At 47.4% G+C, this 13,449-nt stretch overlaps 1 protein-coding gene across 3 annotated transcripts in view; it reads left to right on the forward strand.

Annotated features, from left to right (window-relative positions):
• FANCB (FA complementation group B) overlaps positions 1-13,449 on the forward strand; it is a 466,340-nt gene that overhangs the window by 261,482 nt on the left and 191,409 nt on the right. The window lies entirely within an intron of this gene.

Genomic DNA, 13,449 nt, shown 5'->3' on the forward strand with positions numbered 1-13,449 from the left:
AGTTGGATCTGGAGTGTATGTCGGTGTCTTATTTACTGGAACGTCTGGTGTCTGTGCTGTAAGCTTGGCTGTGCGATCTGCTAGATCATTACCTTGAGAAATAGTGTCAGTAACTTTCGTATGTGCTTTGCACTTCATGATAGCAATGGATGTCGGTAAATGTATGGCATCTAACAGAGCCTGAATAAGGAGACCATGCTGAATCTTGGTTCCATGAGAAGTCATGAAACCTCTCTCCTGCCAGAGCACTCCGAAGTCGTGTACAACTCCAAATGCGTAATGTGAATCTGTGTAAACATTAACTTTCAGGTTTTTAGCGTGTATGCAGGCTTGAGTCAGAGCAACTAGCTCTGCTGCTTGAGCAGACAGGGTGTCAATACGGTGTGTATCAATAACTTCAGTGTCAGTAGTCACTGCATACGCGGCTACTAGTTCTCCTGTACTTGTTCTCATACATGAACCATCCACATAAAGTGTCAGGTCTGGATCTGGTAATGGAATATCTGTCAGGTCTTGTCTTGGCTTTGTCATGATGTTAACTACTTCCACACAGTCGTGTGTGGCAGAATTCGAATTAACTGACGGTAACAGTGTGGCAGGATTTAGAACGTTGCAGCGTCTGATTTCTATGTGTGGCTGGAACAGTGTCAATTCATAACCTGTTAAACGTGCAATTGTCAAGTGCTGAGTTTGTGTTCGGTTTAAAAGAACTTCCACGGAGTGTGGAACTTGTACTGTCAAGGAATGTCCTAACACTATGGAATCACTTTGTCTGATAGCTAGTGCTGTGGCTGCAACTGACTTGAGGCACGCAGGCAGAGCCTGGGCTACAGGATCTAATGTGCTCGAAAAATAAGCACAGGGCTTGTATTGTCCTGCTTGATCTTGTGTGAGGACAGATAATGCTGTACCTTCGCGTTCAGTGACGAAAAGTATAAAAGGCTTACTGTAGTTCGGTGTTGCTAGAACTGGAGCTTGACATAAGGCTTTCTTTAACTCATTGAAACTAAGTGCATGTTCAGATGTCCAAGGGAGAACAGTCGATACGGCTGCCTCCTGTGTCGTTAACTGTATCAGTGGTTTAGCTAGAAATGCATACTGAGGAATCCATTGTCTGCAGTAAGAAGTGAGGCCAATAAAAGCACGTACCTCCTTCTGGGTCCTGGGCTGAGGAAGACTCGCTATTAACTGGATACGGTCTGGTGTCAACTGCCTACCCCACTTGGACAGTAAGTGTCCTAACTAGACCACTTGCTGGACACAGAATTGAAGCTTCGAAGGGGACACCTTGTGTCCCATCTCGGCTAGGAAATACAAGACTGTAAGGGATGCTCGCTCGCAGTCACGTTCAGAACGGGCTGTGATCAGTAGATCATCAACATACTGGAGCAGGGCAGTGTCAGTTGGCATGTGAATGTTGTCTAGTTGTCTCTTGAGTGCTTGACTGTAAATACTAGGACTTTCTGTGAAACCTTGAGGAGCTCGTGTGAACATATAGCTCCTTCCATTTAAACAAAATCCGAAAAGAAACTGGCTGTCTGGATGAATGGGGACACTGAAAAATGCGTTCTTGAGGTCTATGACCGTAAAAATGAGGCTTCAGAATCAATGGCTGTCAATAGGGAAGAGATATCTGGGACAACTGGGTACTGGGGAATAATACATTTATTAAGTTCTCGAAGGTCAATCACTAATCGATATACTGGAGGTGCATTTGGATCAGTACGTTTCATGACTGGAATGATCGGAGAATTACATACATTGGAGTCAGTTTCTACAACTACTCCTTGAGCGATGAGCTCGTCAATAATTTTGGATAAGGCTGCTACAGCCTCAGGTGGCAATCTGTACTGCCTAATTCGTGTTAACACTACATCTGGCTTGAGAGTCACACGATGGGGTGTGATTTGCATATAACCAACATCAGTTGGACCTTGCGCCCACAGATGCTGCGGAACATTAGACAATCTGGGATCAAAATCTCGTAATACATAGTGACCCTTGAAGTCGCGTAGGAACAATCGTATTCCCTCTGGGGAACAGCATATAACTGCACCTAACTCTTTCAGTGTTTTAATGCCTAATAGATTCTCTGGACATGACTTAGTAAGTAACAGATCAGTAGTGCGGGACAATGGACCTACTTCTAGAGTAACTGGCTTTGATATTTCATTTACAATAGGTTTTCCTGAAAATCCAAGGGAAACATTTCTAGAGCCTGAGAGCGGAGCCCCTGGAACTTCGGCGTGACTTATAGTGGTCCTACTTGCCCCTGTATCAATCAGAAACTTTCTGTCTTTCCCTAATACTTGACTATGAACATAGGGACCTTCTTGATCTACAGGTATCTCGATGAGAGGCAAGCCTACCTCCCTCTCTAGGCTGTTTCATGAATATGGCTGATACTCTGGATACTCAGACTGTGCATACTGGTACATCTGCTGTGTAACATGTTGTGTTGCAGCGATAGGCTGCGGTGCTGTAACTGTCTGTGGTACATTCTGTGGTTGAGGAGTCTGTGTAACTTGTTCTTGTCTCGGCGGACGTGGTCTTTCTTTAGTCTTACCGGTAGCTATGTTGTGTTTCAGAACTGCACACTCGTTTATAAAATGACCTGGCTGTTTACAATAATTGCAGTTTCCTTTAACGGGAGCTGCAGGATGACTGGCTTGATTTGGTCCCCTTTTCTGACTGTCTTGAGGAACGGATTGTGCAACTAGTACTTTCATTTTCGTGTCTTTCATACGTTTCCTTTCGTGATCTTGCTCTTCTCTGATTCTATTCTGGTGATATTGAAGCATCTGTAACATCTGGGATGGGGTATTAGCTTGCCAGGTACTTTCGACTTTCAAAACTCGATTCTTAACTTGTGGACTTGAATTCTCGACTAGTTTAGTAACAAAAAGATGAGGGTATGACTCGCTACTCGTCTTGAGGCCACTGTTTATAATAAAACATTTTTCAAATCTAGAGTAAAAATCACTAGTGTCTTCGTCTTGTTTCTGTTTACATGCTGAGATTGCATCCCAGTCTTCCTTTTTAGTTGCTAATAGTCTGGGCAAAACTTGTATTAATAATTCTGGTAATTCTTTACATTTATCTCCAAGACCGGTACCTGGTACTCGTGCCTTGTCTTCGGCTTCTAGAACTGCCCAATCGATCTTTTTCTCTCCCACCTCCCATTCTTTTTCTTTGAGTTTCTCATATACCCCTGCGGGCAACAAGACTTTTAACATTTTAATGATATCTGGATACGTGTATTCTCCCATACGGAGCATGTCTTTTAATTCTCGGTGGAACCCTGCTGGATCTTTATCATGACAGGGAATTAACTTTTTCATCTCTAAGAGTTCCATCTTTGTGATCGGGGTGTAAACAAACACTCGTTGCATTTCACCACCGTCTGTCTTAACTGGATGTACTTCTCGTAACGGATTCTGTCTGTCTATGTAAAAGGGTTTACTTTCTGGGGGTGAGACATGAACAAAATGTGGGTTCAAAAACGTTCTGTATTTGTGGCGCTGTTCTAGAATGACACTAATCAAATCGGTACCTAAACCTTTCCATCTATACTGGAGTAACTCGTTCAGGACATCGTGTAACGGACCTGGATCAGAATGTTGACCCTCATACAATGTAATGAGGTGCTGGATCATATACATACCCACCAGTCGTTGCTCGGCTGGGGGCAATTTCAGGAACATTTGTGCCACTATTTCGTCTGGAAAAGTGGTAGAATCAGTAATCCATCGGACTGCTGATCGGACTAGTTCTTGTTCATGCATGGTACTTAACTCGCTATAACCGATTCGTGATTTCAGAATGTGATCGGTAGCTTGAAATACTTGTTCTAGGGAACCTGGTTCTGGTGCTGGATGATGTAAAACTGACTTGTGTTCTAGGCGTAAATGGCGATCTGGAAATCTAGATTTTCCTACATACGCTATTCTGGCGGGATTCTCATCCTCTACCTCTTCTGTAGAAGAGTCATTTTCTTTCTCGCTTACTTGTGCTGCCTTACGTTGATCGTGTAACCTTATTATTTCCTTACGGATTTTCTTGTACATACTCTCTATACTACTGATGTTCTTATGCTTACCCTCGGCTATATTATCACTCCACCTTGTCAGGATTTTCATTTCGGCCTGACCTTTAGTCGGGGAATCTTGTTCTCTTATTAGACAATTAATCAGGAACTTTAATAGCATGAGCTGGATCTCAGCTTTCCTTTGAGACATGACTTCACTAATACTTTCTGGATCATCCCCTGTACGGATGAAACGATATATTCTGTCTAGATCTCCTTTCATATCTGGTAGGGTGACTAGATACTCGGTCACCTTTCTCACGCGTAATGAATATAAAACCATATTATCCTCGCCTGGGACTGGATCATAGCCACATTCATTAAGGGCTTTTCTTATTTCTGCAACAGACTGATGTCTGGGCGTACGCTGTGACGCTTGTGCATGTAATTCGACTAACGTTAAACGCTTGTGTGGCGGCGGGGTTCCTGGAGGACCTCCCCCTGCGGCCCCTAAACTAGAGTCGTCTACTGATGCTCTTCGTCCTGGCAGAGTGGGAAATGGAAATGCAGGCTGGACTTGTATGGCGGGCTGGACCGGGGGTACCGTAACAGGTACTCCGGTGTCTGGAGGAGCGGGAAGTGCCTGATTTACAGGGACTGGCGGAGTAGGAACAGGATTTGCATATTCTGGGACTGTGTCGTCCAAATAGGACGAAATGAAAATATCAGCTGCGGTCGGTTTGTGACGTAGCTTGGTCGGAACTAATGGTGGCAGGAAATTACTGGATGCCTCTGGGGTCGCTTTTGGCAAGCCCTCGGCAAGAAGAGGATACATACCCTTAATAAGAGCATGCCTCTGTCTGTCTGACTGTTCGGTTTTAACTCGTTCACCAATCTCGATTAATTCCCTTTCTTGGGCTCGTTCCAAGGATTCTCTACTTAGTTCTGACTTTCTGATTTCTTTTTCGGTTCTTTTATGAGATTCCTTGCGCCATAACTCGATGGCATCTTTCTGTGACTGTCTGGCTTTCTTTTTCCATAAAGCTTCTTCTACTCTCATGATGCACTCGGCATCCCATGTACCCGATACGGGCCATCTATACTTTTCTTCTAACTGTTTGGTATACTCTACCCATAAATCTAGATATAGTATGGCACTTATGCCATGCTTTTGATACATAAAATGACCTGGACTGTCCCTAGGCGGGACAGGAACTGCTTCTTCTAGCAGACCCTTTCTAGTTTTTAACTGACGTAATCTCGAAAAGAGGGACATTGCAAACTTGAATCTGAACACAATACAATACACGAGGAACAATAACAATTGAGAAAAACAATTCAGGCATACCACGACATTGAAAATACATTGAATAACATTATGAAGCAACAGTTCGGACAGAATACTACCTGGAACACTGAGAACAGAAACACATGAATTTCTCGAGAACGGAACAGACTAGAATTACTGGATGCGCTGCTGAAACAGCACGGAACATACCGGTCCCATAAAGGGACGCATCAAGACCCGTATCCACCTAGGTGAACACTTCGTTTCAGATCTGCGTACCCAGACCCATCGGACCAGAGACAATTTAGATTGACCCTGTCTAGATACTACCCCGGCAACGGTACTCACCGGGCAGCAAGAACGGAAGGCCTTGGACTGGACTGGACTGCTTCGACGCCGGACGGACGAACTTCGGACTTCTGTTACGGGTGGGCCTCCGGATACCTTGGACTCTCGGCTTGGGCTCTGGTCGGGACTCGCCGCGTTCCTCCACCGTCTCGTCTGGATGCTGGACCGCAACCTCCGTCTCCTCCGTGGGCCTGAGGGATACTTAAAGCAGAAATATCTGCCGGTGCGCAGAAGAGTTCCGTCACGACTGCAGAGGGTCAGGGGGTCGGCGTGGCTTCACCGACGCGTGGGGAAAGGGCAAGTCCCTGTTCGGGCGCCATTATGTGGTATATAAATAAATAATACCGGATCTAGGTTTGTCTGGACTTAGCAATAACAGATAGCTCAATAAATAAGAGTCAAGATTCGAGGTAGTAGGAGTTTGCAGGTTTATTACAGCATAAAGGACAGGAACAGGACAACCTGCATAGGAATAGGATGGCAGGGCCCTGCAGCTGCCGGGGCTGGATCTGGGATGAGCGCGCCAACATTTAATAACAATACACGATCATATATACTAAAACAGTTGCATTACAATACATACGATAGGCGGAGCAGTGGGTGTAGTCAATAGCAGTCGCGAAAGATAAGGGTGAAAGTAGGTGTAACAGAGGCGTATACATAGACATGTGATGCAAACGTAACAGAATATGTCATGAATGGGGCGGAAACATGGAGGGGGCTACCTAAGGAGCCGGGACCTCTGACCTAATGGTGCGCGCAAACTGGCAATGACGTGTTACTAGGAGAAGCTGGGGGCTACGAACTCTGTGCTAGGAGCAGAGACCGAAGTCTGGAGAGTCAGGGCGACATGTACCTAAGCAATATCTAGTATCTAATGTTTAGAGAACATGTTGATATAAACTAAGAGTCAGGAGGGGAGAGGCTAACGGACTCTAAGACTGGAGCATGCATTATTCTACATGTAGTGCGTGATGAAGAATATTAAATGACCATTAAATGCAGTATTTCTCTTACATGGAGACGTAAAGGCTAGACAATAACGGAAACTATTGATGCGGTTCAGTAGCTTAAGAATGCAGAGAAGGAGGGCTGGACTGATTAACTAGAATCATAACATACTCTTGGCAGACTCAGAGGCAGAGCCAGGCTGAACCAGGCACTGCAAGGCAGGAAGTAAGTGAAGGGTCGAGGATACAGGTGGGGGCTGTATCGCTCCTCAGCGAGGACTCAGAAGACAGGAGCTGAATCTGGTGTCCGGGCCCTTTTGAGGCCTAGAAACGGGAACTTTACAATGAAATAACGTGCATACTGAGAAACGTGGCAACGTAGCTTTACATAGGCCTGATATTCGTAGTATTCACGAGAACTGGAAATTGGCATACTAGAGGTGGACACAAATATAATTGCGTCTTTAATCGAACATGGGGAATACATATGCATATTAATCATGCACACATAACATATGATGGAGGACGCGTAGGGACACAGAACATGGCAAAATTTACTTTTCCACACTATGTCTGTGTATGAGGGGCGGGGAGGGGTAGCTGAGACAGGCAGGTGATTGATTGAGGAGCAGGGTGTGAAGGTGCGGTGCGTGTCTTCTTGCTGCTGAACTGGGTTAGGAGAGTTAAGGGTGAGAGCTGTGACGTTAGGAGAGGTAGGACAGGGGGTGATATGCGTGTAAGTCCGAGGATTGGAAAGGTGCTCTTTGAGAGAGGGGAACATGTTGTCAAGTAGTTCCAGGTTCCTGTCTGTCGCTTGAATTAAGACAATCCCGTTGTTGTATATAGTGATGGTGGTTCTGCCTGGGAGGAGTTGGGACGATGTAATGGAGAGTGTTAGGCCATGTGCGGATTTCCTGGAGGTGGAGACGGTGAATAGGGTGAGGAACACTTTTTTCCATTGCGCTCTGCGTGTGGTGTGGAAAATGATGTCGGTGCTCAAGGGTCCATTGACCGATGAGAAGTAGGTGTCGGCAAAGGGTGTTTCTGGGTGGGACCTAAGGAAGTCGTGTTTAAAACGTTTAGTAGCTTTTTTGGTGAGCACGGGAGGGTAGTTAATTGTATATGTGTGTTTGCCGCTGAGCTCCATGTTGGTATGGTGGCAGTATAGCGCAGGAGTTGGCGAACACTAGTGATATGCCGGAGCACGATGCACATGCACACACAACAGGTTATCAGGATCAGAGATGGCACTAGCAGGCAGAAAATACACTAGTGAGACGACAGGCATATGTGCAGTCATAAAAGGGGAGATTGTGCAGAGTAGAGCAGTGCCCAATTGGGGAGTAGTTATGTTAACAGGTAAACCTATAGATAATATACAGTGAGTATAATACTTGTAGAGCCGAATGCAGCTGCAGGTAGTCTATTACATGAAACAGGTAGGTGTGCAACAGAGTGCAATAGGTCACAGATCCGTATTTCAGAGAACAGTAGTGGTAGTAGTTGGGCTTAGCCTAAAAAGGTGAGTTCTTGATGCACCTCCGATAGTGATAAATTGAATAGCCCAGCAACAGTGACTAGTCCAAGATGGTGATCCGAGAGAGAGACTTTACCAAAATGGCCGCCACAGAGGGGGAAAGAGACATTAGACCTCTTTTTATTTCCATGCTTTGAGAGACATTAGTCCTCTTTTTATTTTCATGCTTTGAGAGCAGGAGCAGGGAGAGCAGTTTCGTTTTCACCCTGTGAAGAAGACTGTCATCCCGAGGGAACCTCATGGGCACAGAAGGTGATTTATGGCCTTAGTTTTTTGTGTTTTTCAGGCGCCCGCCATCTTGTGCAAAGCAGATTAGGGCTGAAAATGTGCAAAAATAAATACCTTCTTTCGATGCTAGAGCCTGTGCCTCCCCAGTGTCTACATCCGCCTACCAAGCCGGCGTCCCCCGCTCCTCTCAGCCCTCCAGTCCGCTGGGGTTCCTTCACTGCGGAGCGGGCGGGAGAGGGGAGGTGGGGGGGGTGTTGTCTTGGCCTCGTCCCTGTGTGCGACCGGCGTCTTCTGGGTGGGGGGGTCGCTGCTTCACCTCGTGTGTGGAAGCGGGGTCCGGTGTTCGTTCTGGTGCCAGCTATCCCGCGGTGCTCCGTTGCTGCGAGTGTTGAGCAGCCAGCATCTGCCTTTGATCGGGAGGGGGGGAGGGGTCCGGTGCTCGATCCCCTTTGGCCCCGGTGCTGCTGGGGTGATCTGTTGTTACTAATTTGAAGTCCTCTGCTGCGGTGGTGTGAGCGCGGGACACGGGACAGTCCTCAGAGCCGACTCAGAAGCTCAGCAGGCTCCTCGGTGCTTCAGCCGTGCCGCGATGGGGTGTCTGGAGGCAGGTCGCGGGGGCTCCTCAGTCGTCAATCCCCAGTTCAGACTCTGTCTCGGTGGGTGCGCGAGGGCTTCAATCCAGTGGCGGCTCGGCCGACTCAGCAGCTCAGCAGGCTCCTCGGTGCTTCAGCCGTGCCGCGATGGGGTGTCTGGAGGCAGGTCGCGGGGGCTCCTCAGTCGTCAATCCCCAGTTCAGACTCTGTCTCGGTGGGTGCGCGAGGGCTTCAATCCGCAGCTTCAGGCTCCAATCTCCGTGAGAGGACCCCTCGGGCAATCCAGTTACTTGCCAATCCAGTTACTTTTACTCCAGTTACTTTTCAGCTTCACGTTCCGGCGAGCTGGGGTGTGCTAACATGGATAAAGCCCAGTATGGGATCCACAGCACCAGGAGCTCTTCACGGGAGCTCCTGCCCGGCGGCCATCTTCGGCTAGGGCCTGATGATAGGGGGTGGTAAACTTGTAGTTTACTCCACACTCCTTCCACATTGCTTTCAGCTAGCTGGACATAAAATTGGTGCCCCTATCTGATAGTACCTCCTTTGGAAAGCCCACTCTTGAGAAAACTGCAATGACGGCTTTTGCCACCACAGGTGCTGTGGTGGTCCTCAGGGGAATAGCCTCTGGATACCTGGTGGCATGATCCACTACCACCAGTATAAATCTGTTCCCAGATGCTGTTTGGGGGTCCATTGGACCCACAATACCAATTCCAACTCTTTCAAAGGGAACCCCCACCACAGGTAGTGGTATTAGGGGGGCCTTTGTTGTGCCACCTGACTTACCACTGGCTTGGCAAGTGACACAGGAGCGACAAAACTCCTTGACATTTTCTGACATATGAGGCCAGTGAAAGTGTGAAACAAGCCTGTCCCACGTCTTGTTCTGGCCTAAGTGTCCTGCAAGGGGAATATCATGGGCCAAGGTAAGAAGGAACCCCCTAAACTGCAGAGGTATAACCAACCTCCTGGTCATGCCAGGCTTGGGGTCTCTAGCCTCTGAGTAAAGGAGTCCATCATCCCAATACACAGTATGGGTACCTTGGGCATCCCCAGCAGCCTCAGCAGCAGCCTGCTGTCTGAGGGGTTCAAGGGAAGGGCAATCTAATTGAGCCTGCCTCAGGTCTGCCCTTGAGGGTCCCCCTGTCCCCAGAAACTCAACCTGGTCAGGTTCAAGTTCCTCAGAGACAGTCTCCTCTTGGACTGCAGAATCAGTTTCCTCTGAAACTTGATCCTCAACCTGGGGCAAGGTGGAAGGCTCAGCCTTTCCTCTCTTGCTCCTTCTCTTGGGTTGTGGTTGGTCTATTGTTCCAAGATCCACCACTGGTTCAGGAAGGCACTTCTTAGCCTGAGACCTTGTCACTGCAAGGACATGAGCTGAAATCCCTAGCATTTCTGCATGAGTCCTGTACTCCACTTCTGACCAAACTGAGCTTTCAAGATCATTGCCTAACAGACAGTCTACTGGGAGGTCTGCACTCACAACAACTTTCTTTAGGCCATCTACCCCTCCCCAGGAGAAGTTCACAACTGCCACACTATGGGAAGTAGTGGAGTTGCTTGCATTGGTCACTAGGTAACTTTCACCTAGTACAATCTGTCCAGGGTCCACAAAGTCAGGTGTCACCATTGTGACACTGGCACATGTGTCCCTGTAGGCCTGAGCCAGTTTCTCATTAATTAAAGGCGTCTGCCTATATTTGCCCAAGTTACTGGGACTCACTGTAGTGGACAAAGCTAGGTCCACATCATATAGGAGAACTGCCTGAGTAGGGATTCTGACTAGGCCAGATCCTACTTCAGTACCCAGGGTCAACCCTAATACACCCTTTGGCTGTGTTCCACCACTGCTGACTGTACTAGGGGGTGCAGGTGCTTTAGGAGCTGCAGTGGTGGGGACTGGATTTGTCTTGGTGCATTCACTGCCCCAGTGTGAAACTGATTTGCAGTTATTACACCAAGGCTTCTTTGGGCCATTATTCTTCTTCTTTTTGTTTCCATTTTGGGAACCACCCTCCTTACCATTAGTTTGGGGGCCTGAAGACTTCTGGTCTTTTTCTTTATCTTTCTGATTTCCACCCTTCTGGTCTGTTTTCTTCTGGTCACCACCTTGGTTCTGGGGTTCTGCTTAATCCTTGTTCTGACCCATTTGTCTGCCTTCTTTCCCAATTCTTGGGGAGAGGTCAGATCAGAGTCAATAAGGTATTGATGCAACAGCTGGTTTGTACAGTTATTAAGGATCTGTTCTCTCATGATAAGATTGTACAATCCTGTATAGTCTGAAACTTTACTTCCCTGCAACCAACCCTCCAGAGCCTTAGTGGCACAATCTACGAAATCAGTCCAGTCTTGAGTCTGTGCTTTTTGGGTGTCTCTGAACAACAACCTGTATTGCTCAGTGGTTAGGCCAAACCCTTCAATAAGAGCACTCTTCAAGACAGAGTAGTTTTTGGCATCCTCAGGTCTAACTGTGAGGAGCCTGTCCCTCCCTTTCTCAGAAAAGGAGTACCATAAAATTGCAGCCCACTGATCCTGAGGAACCTGCTGTACCATGCAGGCTCTCTCAAGAGCAGTCATCCATTTGTGGATGTCATCCCCTTCCTTGTAGGGGGCCACAATTTTTGTCAGGTTTCTATTATCATAGTTCCTGTCTTTTTCTCTAGGAATATTGCTGCCACCAGTGGCATCTAAGCCACACAATTTCTGCTCTCTTGCCAAGGCAAGTCTAGCTTGAGCCAAGGCTACCTCCTCCCTCTCTATTTGGAGTTTGACAGCCCTCATTCTGGCCCTATGCTCTATCTTCTGAGAGGCAGTCATACCTCTCTGAGATTCTCTTGAGGCACTAGAAATATGAGAGTCCCCTGAGGGAGATCTCACTCTTCTGTTGCCTGGGAGAATGATATGGTGGGATCTGGGGAGGTGCTGGCCCTCTCCATTTCCCAGTAGGTCTAAGTTGGCCTGGTTAAGCCTGGCAACTAGGACCTGGCTACCCCTCTGATCCTGATCTTCTGGGTCCTCTACATCTGAGTCCTCCTCCTCCTCTTCTTCCTCCTCTTCTCCTTCCTCTGGAGGGGTATCAGTTACAGGGGGGTTCACTCCATCTCCTGATTCTAAGGGAGCTTCATTTCCCTTCTCTAAGTCATCCTGCTCTAGAATGGCTATCAGGATAGGACAGGTGGGACTTCTGCCCCTTTTTAACCCTCTTGATACGCACAAGGCAATCAAGTCCTTTCGGGTTAATTTGTCATAGCTGGAAGTTGCCTTGGTAAGGTCAACTGTCACAGGAGCAGACCCTGAGGCTTTTCCTGTGTCAGACATGACTCTAGTGTGGTGTAAGTGATGCACCTACCTACACTAAGTGTTTCCCTACTGTACCTTGCTAGTGAGTTGTAGTCAGGGTGTGCTAATCCCTTTAATCTACAACTACTAAGTTCAGTAGAACTTAAGTATGCTAAGCTTTTGATTTTATATGTACCTAGAGGTACTTGATGTGATCTTTCAATTTGATAAAAGATTGCAATGGTAAAACAACAGCAAGCTCAAATCCGCACCGCTGCTCACCAACGTGAGAAGTTGGCCTGATAGGTGATGTTTCCAATTCTGGAACCACCTGTTATCAGACCCAACAATCCCTTATGGTGTCTGGTTGTAAGTCAACCTTATTAGACAAGCTATCCTAGGGGTAGCATGGACTAAGCAGCCTAAAGGCTTAACTTTAAGAGGTCGTGTTAAGCGAGCTGTTTTACCACATACAATCCTGTAATATCAAATGAAAGGACACCACACAAGTATATATTATAAAAATATATGTATGTATTACTAAAAACAATCCCCAGTATTCTTTATGAATAAAGGGGCACAAGCGTTAAATCAAAAGCACAGTTTAAACATACAAAGTTGCACAATTATGGATGAGGGCGGGGGGCCACTCAAACCATATACTAAACAAGTGGTATAAGAGATACCAATCGAACAGTGGTTAGGCCTAGGGCCTAGGGAATCGCTGGGAGCAGTCGGGACAAGCAATGCTGAAGTCGGGAGAGGCCCACGGGATTCGGGAGCAGTGCGGAAAGCGCACGCATGCACCAATGTTAACCAATGGTGCGTAAAAGTTGTAAAGTTAAAGTTTAAGGACACTTCTGCTGAACCTAGAGGAACAAAACTTAAGACACAGACCCTAGATATGTGTACCAGTGTGGGAACACCGGCGGAGCAAAGTTACCTCACCCACAGGAAGCGGGTGCACAGGGTCGAAGTTGAGTCGGGTTTCGTCACGCAGGCTCTTGGTGCTTGAAGCTGAAAGGGCTGCAGGCGGGGTGAAAGAGAAGTGTCCGGTGGAGTCCAAGGGTGGACTCGAGTCGAAAAGTACCTGAAAGCAGAGGGGACAGAGTCTGGGTCACTCAGCAGTGACCAGGGTGGAACCAGGACGGAACCAGGCAATGTCGGGCGCAATCAGGTGGTCGTCGAGGAGCTTC

Source organism: Lissotriton helveticus, chromosome 8 (assembly GCF_964261635.1).
Source record: "Lissotriton helveticus chromosome 8, aLisHel1.1, whole genome shotgun sequence".
Taxonomy (NCBI): domain Eukaryota; kingdom Metazoa; phylum Chordata; class Amphibia; order Caudata; family Salamandridae; genus Lissotriton; species Lissotriton helveticus.